Source organism: Etheostoma spectabile, chromosome 11, assembly GCF_008692095.1.
Source record: "Etheostoma spectabile isolate EspeVRDwgs_2016 chromosome 11, UIUC_Espe_1.0, whole genome shotgun sequence".
NCBI classification, from domain to species: Eukaryota; Metazoa; Chordata; class Actinopteri; order Perciformes; family Percidae; genus Etheostoma; species Etheostoma spectabile.
In genome coordinates, this window is record NC_045743.1 from 13,724,326 (window position 1) to 13,737,396 (window position 13,071).

A 13,071-nucleotide genomic window follows, 5' to 3' on the forward strand; every position below is an offset into this window, starting at 1 on the left:
ATATAAGTTTTAAATATTGCCTGCTCAAAGAGAGAAGCAGAATGCACAGACAGAATGTGTAATAAATGTCACAATCAGCATGCAAACTTGATCAGGCAGGGTTTGCAGGTTCTTCACCCGTTCAGTCAACTAAAACGTCCCCCTTGCATTGATTTGTTTGACAAAGAGCAGCTATAAAAGAAAAAACTGTGGAAGAGAGAGGGGGAATTAATTGACTTGTTCTTAGAATAGGAGGAAAGCCATTCTCAAAGATCTGGACAACGTTCTATCCATCAATCTGATGGAATATTCCAGTCGTGGCATTTTGACACCTACAATTCTGAACATGAACACTTCCAAGTCTTCACTTTGGCCTTTCAAGTCACACCATGTGATAGAAATGATAATGAATGAATGCAGCATTCTGTAATCGCGTAATTGGAAATACAAATAAAAAATGTTTCTTGGGTCCCATATCCAGTCTTGTTGTTAATGTCACTTTTACACACAGCAGCAGATGTGCAGTAACATTGTACAGTAACTCTTTCTGTAAAATGAAATGGGTTTCTCGAGAGAAGCGGAGAGGCTATTTGTCTCCTAGTCCAAACAAGCTGAATCTAAGTAGGCAATCAATACTGATATATTTAGGCTTCTTACTGCTCCACTAATATATTATTGATGTCTGGGTCTTGCTGGATTGAATTTGGGCTGCACACAGCCGTTCATCTTGATCAGGGAACACAGAGGGTGGATGCACCGACAGACAAATATGAGAATTCCCCTGGAAATGTGTACATGATGCCCACAAAGCACCAAAAGACAGAAGGGTATTACTTTTTAAAGTAACTTTTAGGGTGAGTAATGAAGGAGGTTGGAGAACGGGATTGGAAAAGGCCATTGCAGCCTTTAGTTTCATTTGTCCAGTGTTGGATTTGAGATGTAGAGGCATTTGAGTTGAGAACAGGAATGCTTATCCAGGGCCCAGAGCTGGGCTACTTGTCACTTACCAGTCACTCCACCTTTGACCTGACTAACCTGGTTACTTAGCAGACAGCACCTTCTTGGTTGCTCTCTGGTTACCAGCAATCACTGTAAACCAAAATGCACCATTAGCGATGTTTTGAATGACAGCTAAATAACAAAGAAGAGTCAACTGACTGAAAACAACTTATGGTTACATTTACACACCTGTGTTCATATGAATTGTCCTTTAGCAGAAGCAAAGGTGGAAGTCGTGTGAAGTGAAATCCATGTGAAGCATGATAGAGGTAACTAGATCGTTTTACCAGTGGAATGCTTGTACTTCATTCATCCCCAAACATGACCTGTGCGTTCACGTTACTCTAGACAGTGGACATTCATCATGATTACGGCTTGTTGTAACACTTAAATATAAACATAAATTTACCCTGTGTTTGCTTTCTTTACTGAGATAGAAGAAACTTAAAAAAGTCAATCAAAGCTTTGGGTAGGGAAGAGATATGGAACCCGATGAGGAGTCTGAGAGAAAAAGAAAGTGAGAAGGTAATGATGACGAGAGAGGTTCATGTAAATTAGATATTATGGAGTAAAGCTTGAAAATGTCTAAACAAGCAGAACATCAGCCAGATGTATTACATTTATACATATTGTGTGCCAAGCCTGAAAACAGAAAGAGCTGACTAAAGCCCCTCTATGCAGGACATACTGTACAGATAGATAATCTGTAGAAAATACAAATACTGTTAAAGCTACACAAAAGTACTGGACTGATTGTTTTCTGATCATGCATCTACATGGTTAAAGTCTAGTTAAGTCCAGGAAAGAAAAGTACTTGTTTCACTAAATCATGTGGGCAGTGTGTAGAAAGCGGATTTTCTCTACATTAATTGCCAAAATTCACTGATAAACCCATACATGTATATACATATTCTTTTTTTAATCCTAATAAAATGCAACATAATGGTGCTCTTTAAGCAAGAACTTTCCTTACTCTGGTAATGTGCATTGGACGCAGTCTTCCAGTCTAACCATCTGGAGCTCCTCAGTGTAATTACGGTTTCTGTCCTTATCCACCTGAATATGCAGTTCATTATTTACACCTAACTGTAGACTAGTGTTTTGAGGATGGGTAATTTTAAGATTCTGCTTCAGTCCACACCACGAGTGTTTCCTGCAAAAGGCATATTACAACTGATGGATCACCTATTGGAATTCATTAACTCCCCTCGTTTCCCCGTCTCTTTCTGCAGCAGTCTGAAGCTGCTGTAATTCCACTAATGGACTGCTCACCATTCAGGGCCAGTTTTCTGACAGTGACTGATGCTGCTTAATTGCTGAAAAAAATAGAGAGGGGTTCTCTTCTGTTGCTACATAGAGCATGACTGCAGCTACAGAGAGGTGCAGGAGCTCTCGTAACGATACCCAAGATGTGTTACACTGAAGCACATACTGTTGGGGTCACAAGGGAGCAATATTACTGGAAAATAAGGCTGAACCAGGACTTTCCATTTCTTATGAACAAAATTAAAACCCTGTATTTTTCAGAGATATGCACAGAATGAATGAGGCTATTACACCATGTGAATGTGTGCAGTAAAAATAATTGAACACCTAATACAAATTCTGTGTTAATGAATATAATATGACAAAAGGAGGGCCAAAATGCTGCATAATAAAATAAGTATGAAAAAAAAACCATTATCATTATATAACATGATATAATATAAAAATATGTGGTTTAATAGTGTGAGACAAACTGCATGCATTTGCAGAAAACTTAAATGTGAATTTTTTTCAGCTTAAAGTGGCTATTATCTATATTTGTATGAATTCAATGTATCAAAATACAATATAAAACGATGTTGGAGAGGTCGATGAATTGTCACCTGAATCTAGGGTAAGGGAAGGTAAACTTTATTTTCCATACATAAGACTATACACATAAGTGAAGTTCTAAAAACCCACTATGCTTTCTGATCAGCACCAAACAGCAGACAGACAGTCAAAGATTAGCAGGTATAGGCCAAAAATAGAACCAAAAGAAAGTACATATTGGCCATATCAACTGTAAAGGTGATATGTCAATGTTGTGTCAACAACTTGTTTCTGCTGCCCCCAAGAGGCTAAAAAAATCTGTAATTGCTGATTTAACTTTTCTTGAGCAGATATGCCTTTGTGACAACATACCTTTGTGACATCAGCATAAATACGTATGCATCAAATTATAGATACAAAGTAACTATATAGACAATCAGTGCTGGGCAAATATCAATTATTCATTGCATAATATTAGTCATTGAAACAGTGATTACATTGTAAGGTATTTATGGACCATTAACAGCTAGCTTGGCTCTGATAATTTCACACAGTGCTTCAAAACATTTTGTCAGCTGGCTAACACATGTACATTTACAGTAATGTTGATTAAGGTGCTTTGTCCATATGAATACGTTAATTAAATTAGATAAATACATTTAAGAACGCCCAACCTCTTAGATAGTAAAAGTACTGGATTAATACATTTTCCAACTCTGAAAACCAGCTAACCCTTGTGTTTATGCTTACCAATGGCTAATGGCAAAGAGCCAGCTGGGACAACACAACATGTGAATAAGACAACTTTGTTACCAGAAGCTGTATTCCTTCTTTTCTGACAAAGGCTATCCATCTACCCTCACCTCACTGTCCCCAAGCCAATACATCCCAGATCAGTCCCTCCACTGGACGCACAGAGAAGAAATTTATGTTAATCTTCGGTTCTAACTTCTGATTGTACGGCAAACAAGCCAACCACAAAAACGTTGAAGTAACAGACCATAACCTGGTTTAGTAACTATATTGTAATTACCGAATTTCAAATTGTTGTTGCCCAACAATGTGTCTCTGTGCTGTGACAGTGGTTTCCCTTAAGATAGGATAAAGTGCAACATTGCAATCATTTTCACAGTACAAATAATTGTGTCTTAGTCTCAGTGCCTGGATGGTAAGCAGTCAGGTATTTTATTTTATTTTATTTCAGGTCCAGCATGCCACTGTCTCATTGTTGAGTAGCTTCTTTTGTTATAGTTTATTGTGAATGCTTACCAACTTTATTACACACAGGGTGCATGCAGGGCTGTAGTGTGTGGTGTGGTGTGTGGGTGTGTGTGTGTGTGTGTGTGTGTGTGGTGTGTGTGTGTGTGTGGTGTGTGTGTGTGTGTGTGCGTGTGTTAGCTGAGGACCAGGGCTGAGCTGATCGTTGGCCAGCACTTCCATTAGCTCTGATTGAAATTGAGGCAGTGCAGATGAAATACATTCAGTTGAGATTAATAGTCTTCTTACACACACACACACACCACACACACACACACACACACACACACACACACACACACACACACACACACAGGCCAATGGTTACAGGCCCCAGCTCCTCCAGACTGATGATGAATGACAAGAAGCAGAAGAGAGAGGAAAATATGGAGAGAATAGAAGCATAAGAGAAATACAGAGTAAGAGAGGAGACAGTATTTCAGTCACACTTAGCAAATAGCTGTCATTGGTAAATCTAAATGCCTCATCACTCTCTAAGCCATCAGCTACTGTGTTGTTCCTGCCCCTGCTGATGAAATCAACACTGGTCTGCTGTGTGTGTGTGTGTGTTTGTGTGCGTGTGTGCGTGCGTGCGTGCGTGTGTGTACGTGTACACGTACATGTGTGTTGGGTAGTTTTAAGGACCATACATTAAACAGCGCTGTCATTTCAGGGCTGCCTCACTAGGCTGAGTGAATGTACAATTTAGCTTCCATAGCTACTGCACAACAGGGTAATGTACAACACAATGACAATGAAAAATTACTTGCTCACTGAAGGTCTTAACAAACATTCTGATGCATTTCTGCATCAGCTGGCCTTGTCGATCGCTAACCTCTATTAGTGCTCAAAAGCTGCAGGTCCCAGGCCTCTAAAAAAACTGGAGATGAGGGTCATCTCCAATTTGTTCAGTAACTTAAAGGACAATTCCAGCGCAAAATGAACCAAGAAGTTAATAACATATGTGTACCGAGTCGATTGTTCTCTGGGATTTGTTTTCATGCTAATCCAATGTGTCTCTGTCTTAAAACAAGAGTGAACAGGTGATTAGCTGCTTATGCTAGCTTTCAGGGCACATGGTAAATCGCTATTTTATACCACAAACAAAGCTCAAAATAGCACCACACTTCAATAGTAGCATGATGAGGGTCCCTACATCTAAACCGAGACCTTGAGAACTTTGTATGTGTACAGACAGTTAAATAAAAAGATAGAATATAAAGACAGTAGCGTTCATGTTTACATGCGGGCACCATCTTGGAAAAGAGGCGTTTGAGCCATGTTACTGGTTACTGGTTGCACGCATAGACCGTTAATATTAATGGACAGAGAATGTGTGACATCACCCATTGGTTGGTGGATATCTGCTAAGAGTCGTCGAGTTTGCCGTCACGGGCGCAGCCATCCTGGTTGTAGATGTGCTGATTTTCACAAGACGGAGGAGAGATGGAGGAGCTGCTTACACTCCACGTTACGTTAGACAATCACAATCACATCATAGCCACGCCCATAAACACCCCCTGCTTCATCGCCGATTTTTAAAATCAACAAGACCATAATTCCAAAAATGAACATCATTCTGTATTACAGAAGACTTAAAACTAGCAATTGAGACCATAAACTCATTATGCAAATGTTTACTGAGGTAATAATTCAAGTGAGAAGTGGATCACTTTCTCATTAGCCGCTTTCCAACTGGAGGGATTTTTGCAGTTCCAAGAACATAAGATTCTTAGAACCTTTTTTTCTTGGGTTCTGACTGGACCAATTTGGGTTCCTGTAACTCTTTCAGCTCCTGCTTCAGGGCAGGGTCTTTTCGCTATTCCCTTTTCCACATAGAAACCTAGGTCAACGAGAGTCGGGTTTCTGGTACAGACAGACCAACAACGGGACAATTTTAATAATTTTTGCCACCTTATTCATCACTAAAATCCCAAAAAAGGAACTTTCAAGATTTTGAATAAAGGCAGTTTTTGGAGAACACTCTCCGTCTCTGCAAGTTTTGGAAGTGCATTGACAGGTTGCTCACGTCACATCTACATCTTCAAGTTCAGTTGGAGGCTGTGCAGTAACGCTCAGCCCTCACTGGAAAAGTGCTTCTAGTGTGTTACTATTTTGAGCTTTAGTGGTATAAAAATAGTGATTTACCCAATCCCCCGAATGATAGCGTTAGCAGCTAATCACCGGTTTGCGGTAGCTTGTTTCAAGCTTGAGACACATTTGATTAGCATGAACACAGATCCCAGAGAACGATTGACTCAGTACACATGTTTTTCATCTCTAGGTTAATTTTGCCCCGGAATTGTCCTTTAAATAGGTCTTTATTCAAAATTAATTGTTAGCTATGCGTGACAAAATCAAAATTAAATTAAAGGTCCCATTACTAGCTTTTCCGAACTGTAACTACACCTCATGTAGCTCAGCATAAATTCTTTCTGGAAGACCTAACTCTTAATCACTGCTCTACCTAACTCGAATCAGCTGTTGGAGGCGTTCACCTCCCTGCTAAACCAATCAGAATTGTACAAAAATTGCAAGGGCCAATCACAGAGTCACAATCCTGCTTTAAATATATTTCTCCCCTTGCTATCAGCTGTCATTGCAGGCAAAGATTGCAATCCTCCACCTCCAGTCATCTACTCCAGCGGACCGTCCGAAACCTCCTTCGGTCTGGTCTTCGGGCTCCTTCGTCACCACCACCGGTGTCTAGATTCCATTGGGGGGGGCTAATGGGGTTCTCTACCTCTATATAGATATACGAAATATTTGTATAGCGATGGAGTCTAATCACCAAAGACTTTGTACATTTTTATTGAGCTGTACAATAAACCTTATTTGCATATCTGCAAACATGTCGCTCCCAATGGAAATGGTCACAAATGAACTTCAAAAATTAATATGATCACAAAAGGGCGTCCATTGTATTCCAGCAGGAGTCTCTGTAAAATGCACTCTGATATATCACATTCCCTGGTGGCCATTGTTCTCCTGCGCACAACCTTAAAATCATAGACTTAAATGGAGAAAACTAGTTGAGCCGTGTTGAAAGTTTAATCGTGACTCAAAACCTCATGTGTGTAAGCATTTTGGACTCTTTGTACCTGTTTGTGACTTATTGATAACTTTGCAAAATGCAAATGCCTCACAGTAACACTCCCACAACAACAAATCTGAAATTACCTGTTACTTTGTACACTCACATCCATTCTACCATGTAGTTTAGGATTAGGTTGAGTTGCATTTGAATTGGTTCAAAATATTACCTGTTAATTACAGCCCTACAGGATACTCAGCTAGCACGAACACAATGTAAAACTGAATGAATGAAGTATAACAAAATAAATAATTTAGCGTGCTTATTGGGCAACAAACCTGTAACCTCTATAACATTTCAGGGTTATTTATTGTTTGCCTTTGATGTCCCAACAGAATTGCATGTGAGTGCAATGCTGTCCAACTTCAAAATTGGAAGTGCAATATGTTAGACATTTTACTCAGCACATCCTGTAAGAGCAGCATAATTGTCACCACTTACAGAAATAAAAGCTATTAAACAGCATAAAATTCTAGATACAGATAATCAGCAAGTTTCTTGGGCCGTTGGGTTATTTATCTGACAAGATTTAGTTATGTGTTATCTTGGAGAAAGGTGGCCTTGTCTCAATTCCACTGTTGGAGGAAACAAATCAGTGAATCAACAAGATCTGTACAGGATGTGCAGAATGTGCCTTAAGCACGTGGAAGAGCAGGGCAAAAGAGGGAATGGAGTGCGTAGGGGAAAGACTGTTGCAATCAAGGCGGAGCGCCTGATGTGGGTGCAGACGGATGCATGTTGTGCCCGTGGTCCTTGATGAAGTGTTGTTCGACTCCTGCTGAGCCACCAAACAATTTATATACAGCACACTGACAGCCAATGGGCACGGAAGAGAAAACTGCTACACTTACTACTCTTTCTTCCTAATCCCTCGATCGCTCAATTCAATACTTCTACTCAAAGTGGCAGATTAAACTAGGTCATATATTTATTTATGTATGTGTACGCTACAAAAAAAAATGAAGAGACCCATCATGGTCTGCCATTAACATTATGACAAATAAATGCTGATAAGCAACAACTCTTGAAACACTACTGACATTGTTCTATTGTCTCTGACTTGTTGGTGTCACGGGGCGGCTTCTGCCTCAAAAAGTCGGAACAACCTGAGAGATAGGTTGTCACGGAGATCAAAGGTCAACTATGCAGTTTGGATTCATCAGATCAGAGGCCAAGCTGACAGGATGTGACTCTGCCACATCAATAATAGACAAGCGTCAGGATGGGGCCTCCACTGCTGCACATGTATGCACACAAACAAGGTAAAGTACTGTGTATCTCCACAAATGTTTCCTACCTCTGTAGTCAAATCTGTTAGCGATAGATAACCTTCAAAACTAATTATATTCCCATCAGCCTTTACTTTGTGTTTAGTGCTAATTGACATAAGCATGCTAACACTCTAAACTAAGATGGTGAACAAGGTAAACATTATACCATGTTAGCATAGTCATTGTGAGCATGTTAGCATGCTGGCTTCAACATTTAGCTCAAAGCACCACTGTGTGTTAGTAAAGCCTCACAGAGCTGCTACCAAAGAATCTTTGTCTTGTTAATCTGTTACTACAGAAATTTTCCATAAAATATTATGCACAGTGCAATTACAGCGATGGTATAGTATGTTACAGGTTAGATTAATGTGTAGTTCTTACCAATAATTTCATTCAGATCAAATGGGTCTTTGATCTGTGTTTGCTCGTCTCGGGAAAATAAGGTCCCTTGTCTTCACCTCCTTTGGCCAAAATGGCCCTTTCTCAAGAGAACCTCAGCAGCAGTGATGAGAGAGGGTCAGGTACTGCCACAAGTTTGCAAATTCATAAAATAAAACCAGATTTAATTATGAATTATCATCAAAGAAAAAGAGTATGTATCCATCATTTACAGCTATGTTTGATTAATGATGTACGTCGGACACAGTACCTTCTCTTGACTTTATGACACCCAGACTTTATCATATATTAACCTGTTATGTACAGCGCCAACACTATTGGAGCAGCTCAGAACATAATGACATATTTTGTCATCTTAGGAGTATAAACTTTGGTTATTTATTAGAAACCCCCACTCTTATGCTCTGTAGTGAAAAGAACAATCTGAGAGGTTCAATTGACTCATTAAAACATTTAAATGTCAAAGCTATTAATGGTTCAGCCAGTCTGCAGAGGTAAAATGTCAGGAAGAAAACAAATGCACTATGCATTGGAACAAAATGAGAGGTGGACCAGTATGCTGAGTAAAGTAACAATCTTATCTGAGAGATTCATTCAAACAAATGTAAATCCCAATGTTGTAATGAAGGGGTAATCTACGACTCCATCTTTCTTGGCCTCTAAAATTGAGAGGCTTCAATCACGCGGTAGGGGGTTGGTAACATAACCACTCCATCCTGCCACCACCAAAGTCACCTTTCACTGATTGGGTAGGAGGTTGAGTGCAGTGGAGTGGGGGAGCAAATGGAAGAAGAAAGGGGGAATGGAGTCTGGAGAGGACGACTACTTTATTGTACCATTCACTTCAATGTTTTTACAACTACACTGATTAATTACAAGGGATGGCTGAGGCTAACAGCTAGCTTTTTTGGCCGGCCATAGTATATAGTCTTGCTTTCCAGACTCTCCTCCAAAGCGCGCTGGAGGAGAGTCTGGCTACTCCACATAGCATTCAGGGATCCGAGTAAAACGTTCTCTGCTTTATTGGCGTTTCTTTAAACCAATCACAATCGTCTTGGTTGGTGCTAAGCACCGGAGAAAATCTCGATGCCACTGCAAAATAGGCGTGGAAAGAACTTGTTTTGGTGTACCGTAGGTTTGAAAGTTGCTTTTGTCATGCAATAGAAAACTCAAATTGGACAGATAGTCTAGTTAGCTGTCTGAATTTATCCTGCAGAGATTAGATAAAAGGGGAACCATAGTCCACGTAAGTTGACCAGAGTTTATAATGCCAACACAAAGGAAGCCCAAGGCAACGGGTATCTGGCCTAAATGGGCGAAATCCAGCGGATTTTCCGGCAGGAATGGACCAATCCTAAAAGTGGAATATCAAGGACGTAGACTATGGTGAGCGTGACAAGATCACTGTGTCCAGCCGAGAAATAGTTCTGAGCATAATTCCTGTAAAACCACAATGTCTAATTTTTATGCTTTGTTCTTTATCACAATGACAGTATTCTTGCTGCTGGTCACAACTGGGGAAATGTAGCCTCAACTGCTGGGGCTGGCATGAACTTCCTCTGCTCTCTTAGCTGTGAAGTTGTTTATGTTTTTTTACACCCCTTACACCATTTTAACACTTAAAGCCTATGTAAACAATATGACAAAGTTGTCATATTTTTTTTACCATTCTACTTTTTTTTTTATCACAGGAAAGGTTTGTCACCACAACACATTTACAGTTTTGGAACTGGCTCCACAGCTATACTTGTATATTGCAGCCATGAAAAGCTATACTTGTATACTACAGCCATGAAAAAAGACATACAGTATCACTCAGCAGTGCAGCAGAGAGTGACTCTGCATAGACCCAGTGCATCTTTGTAGACTGACATGAAGCTTTGCAAGTGAAATTTGACGGAGAACAGATATATTCTTTAAAATAAACTTTTTTTTAAACTGAGTCTAAACTCAATTTTATAAACGTTTAAACTTTAAAATGAGCACTGACTGTTATTTTTATTTCCCACAACCCTTGTGCAACCTTTACATTTGGAAAGTCAAATGTACAAAACGTCTTTTCATGTAAACAGTTGAGGGGGCACTCCAGAAATGGGGAGAGACAGGCAGGAAAGAGTAGAATGTATTTCACTCTGCATGTTAGTTTGAAATGTGGTGATTGTTGAGACAAAACTAGCAGGACAAAGTGAGAGAGAGAAGGATGTAAGGGGTGTCTGTTGCTTGTCCTGATGGACCCAGCTAGGCTATTCATTACTCCCTGAACGCCAGCCAGTGTCAGTTATATTACTGCAAAGCCGTCCCTGACTGACGGCCACGAGTGGGGGGAGAAAAATGGCTGCAAAATGTGGCTCGATGCCCTGGGAGAAAACAAGGGAGGGGCTGTGATGGATGAGTGTGTTTGACCCAGACGGGGTGGAAGGGAGAGATGGGTCTCTTCCAGATGAGACAGGGAGTCGGCAGAGCCCCTGCCCCTCTGCCCAGAGCACCCCAGCCTTGTCAGGATGAGAGGCACCTCGCTAAGCTGCCTCTGTCAGTGCTTCTATCACTTGTGTCAAAACAGACACTCTCCATATTCAACGGATAAAACTGGACCTCACGTGATGGGAATACAGAAGCACAGCTAGGCCATCCACTGAGTTTGTGACAGGCCTGATGTCAGCATGAGGTCAGAAACCCCCCCTCGCCCCCCACCACCACCACCACCCCTGCCACCTCCCAATAGCAGTCCCAAAACAACATGATGGTATCGCATCAGACAGCTTTGTGTTCATAATTTTATTCCCCATATGGCCTTGAATACACAGTAAAAACTTATCAGAGCAGCTAGATTTACACAGGTTTTCAACTACGGCATGTTCTGTCTGCAGCCACCTTGTCAAACTGTCATTTAAAGGTGTTTGCTGTCTCTGCATCACTTCTCTCTCTCTAATCAAGATCTGTGCATTCTGTCAATGTTGAATACTGGTCATTAAGATGGGTTTAATTGTCATTAAGGTGTAATGTTTGATGATCTTATTCTGACTGCTCCACTGCAAAAATTCACAGTAAAGAGACGCTTTTAAAAAAAATTGTTTAAGCTCTATTTTGTGTTTATTCTAATGTAGTTAATACAATGTGACATTTATTATCAATTAGGGTGTGCAAAGGTTAGCAGAGAAATGTTTAATCAAAATCTTGTGTTATACTACTATATAGATATTATATTTAGGTTGTATATAACGGTTTTGAACATTACTACCATCCACATTTGTTTATAACTGGATTGATCAAATTTAGAAAAAAAGGTTAAGGTTACACAAAAGTGTGGATTGTGAGGTTATTTTATACATAGTTGTAAATGTTGTGTCATTTCCTTTTTATTTAATTTGTGGTACAACATATTGTGCAAAAACCATAAAACCTTTTCACAGTACTATTGTACTACACAATATATCCATTGCTAGCATACTGTAGGTAAAAGAATCAATTGGAATAGGCTTCTCCTAACTTACAAGGTCTTTTTACTAGACTACTACTACTTCTGCTCCCTGTGATGTGCACTCTTTTCAAGTCAGAATGGGTCCAAAAGGTCAGAATGCAATGAAATATTACTCATCTACTAAATTTTAAGAGCATTTTTAATGTATGGCCCCAGCTTGTAATCCCTGAAGCTACGGGCCACATTTATTCACTCTTCCATACTCACTCTTCTGTATTGTAATCTAGTTTGGATGCCCAGACATAATGGCTTTCAACCCAGTTCTCTGAAAACAGGTGAAAGCGCTTAATTTGACCTTTCCATTACTCAGTTGTGACACATTCTGGAGGACCTGAGATATCAGGTCATGCACCATGTGGTTAATGACATTTCTGCCTCCAGGTAACAGTGTAAGTGGCCAGGTATAAAATACAGCTGCACAAGTAGTTTAAGACTATTGTTGGTTGGTGTCAGTTAATTGTTATTACTAATATTTTTTTATTTCCACATGTGAAAAATAATATATATATATATTTGTATCTGGAAGCCAAAAAAAATGTAGAATAAATTCAGATTGTCTGTGCACAATTAATAAGGGTACAATCTGCAAAAGACTGGACGGGACAAAAAACGGATGCTGATCCTGTTTTTTTTTTGTTTTTTTTAAATGCCATCTTTATTTCAAAAAATACAAAACAGAACACCAACAACACACAAAAGTAAAAGATACAAACACAACAAACATGGTAATACGATACAATTTGCCAGGGGAAGCTTAAAGGTCATTAGAGAGATAAGGAGGACCAAATACTGACAGT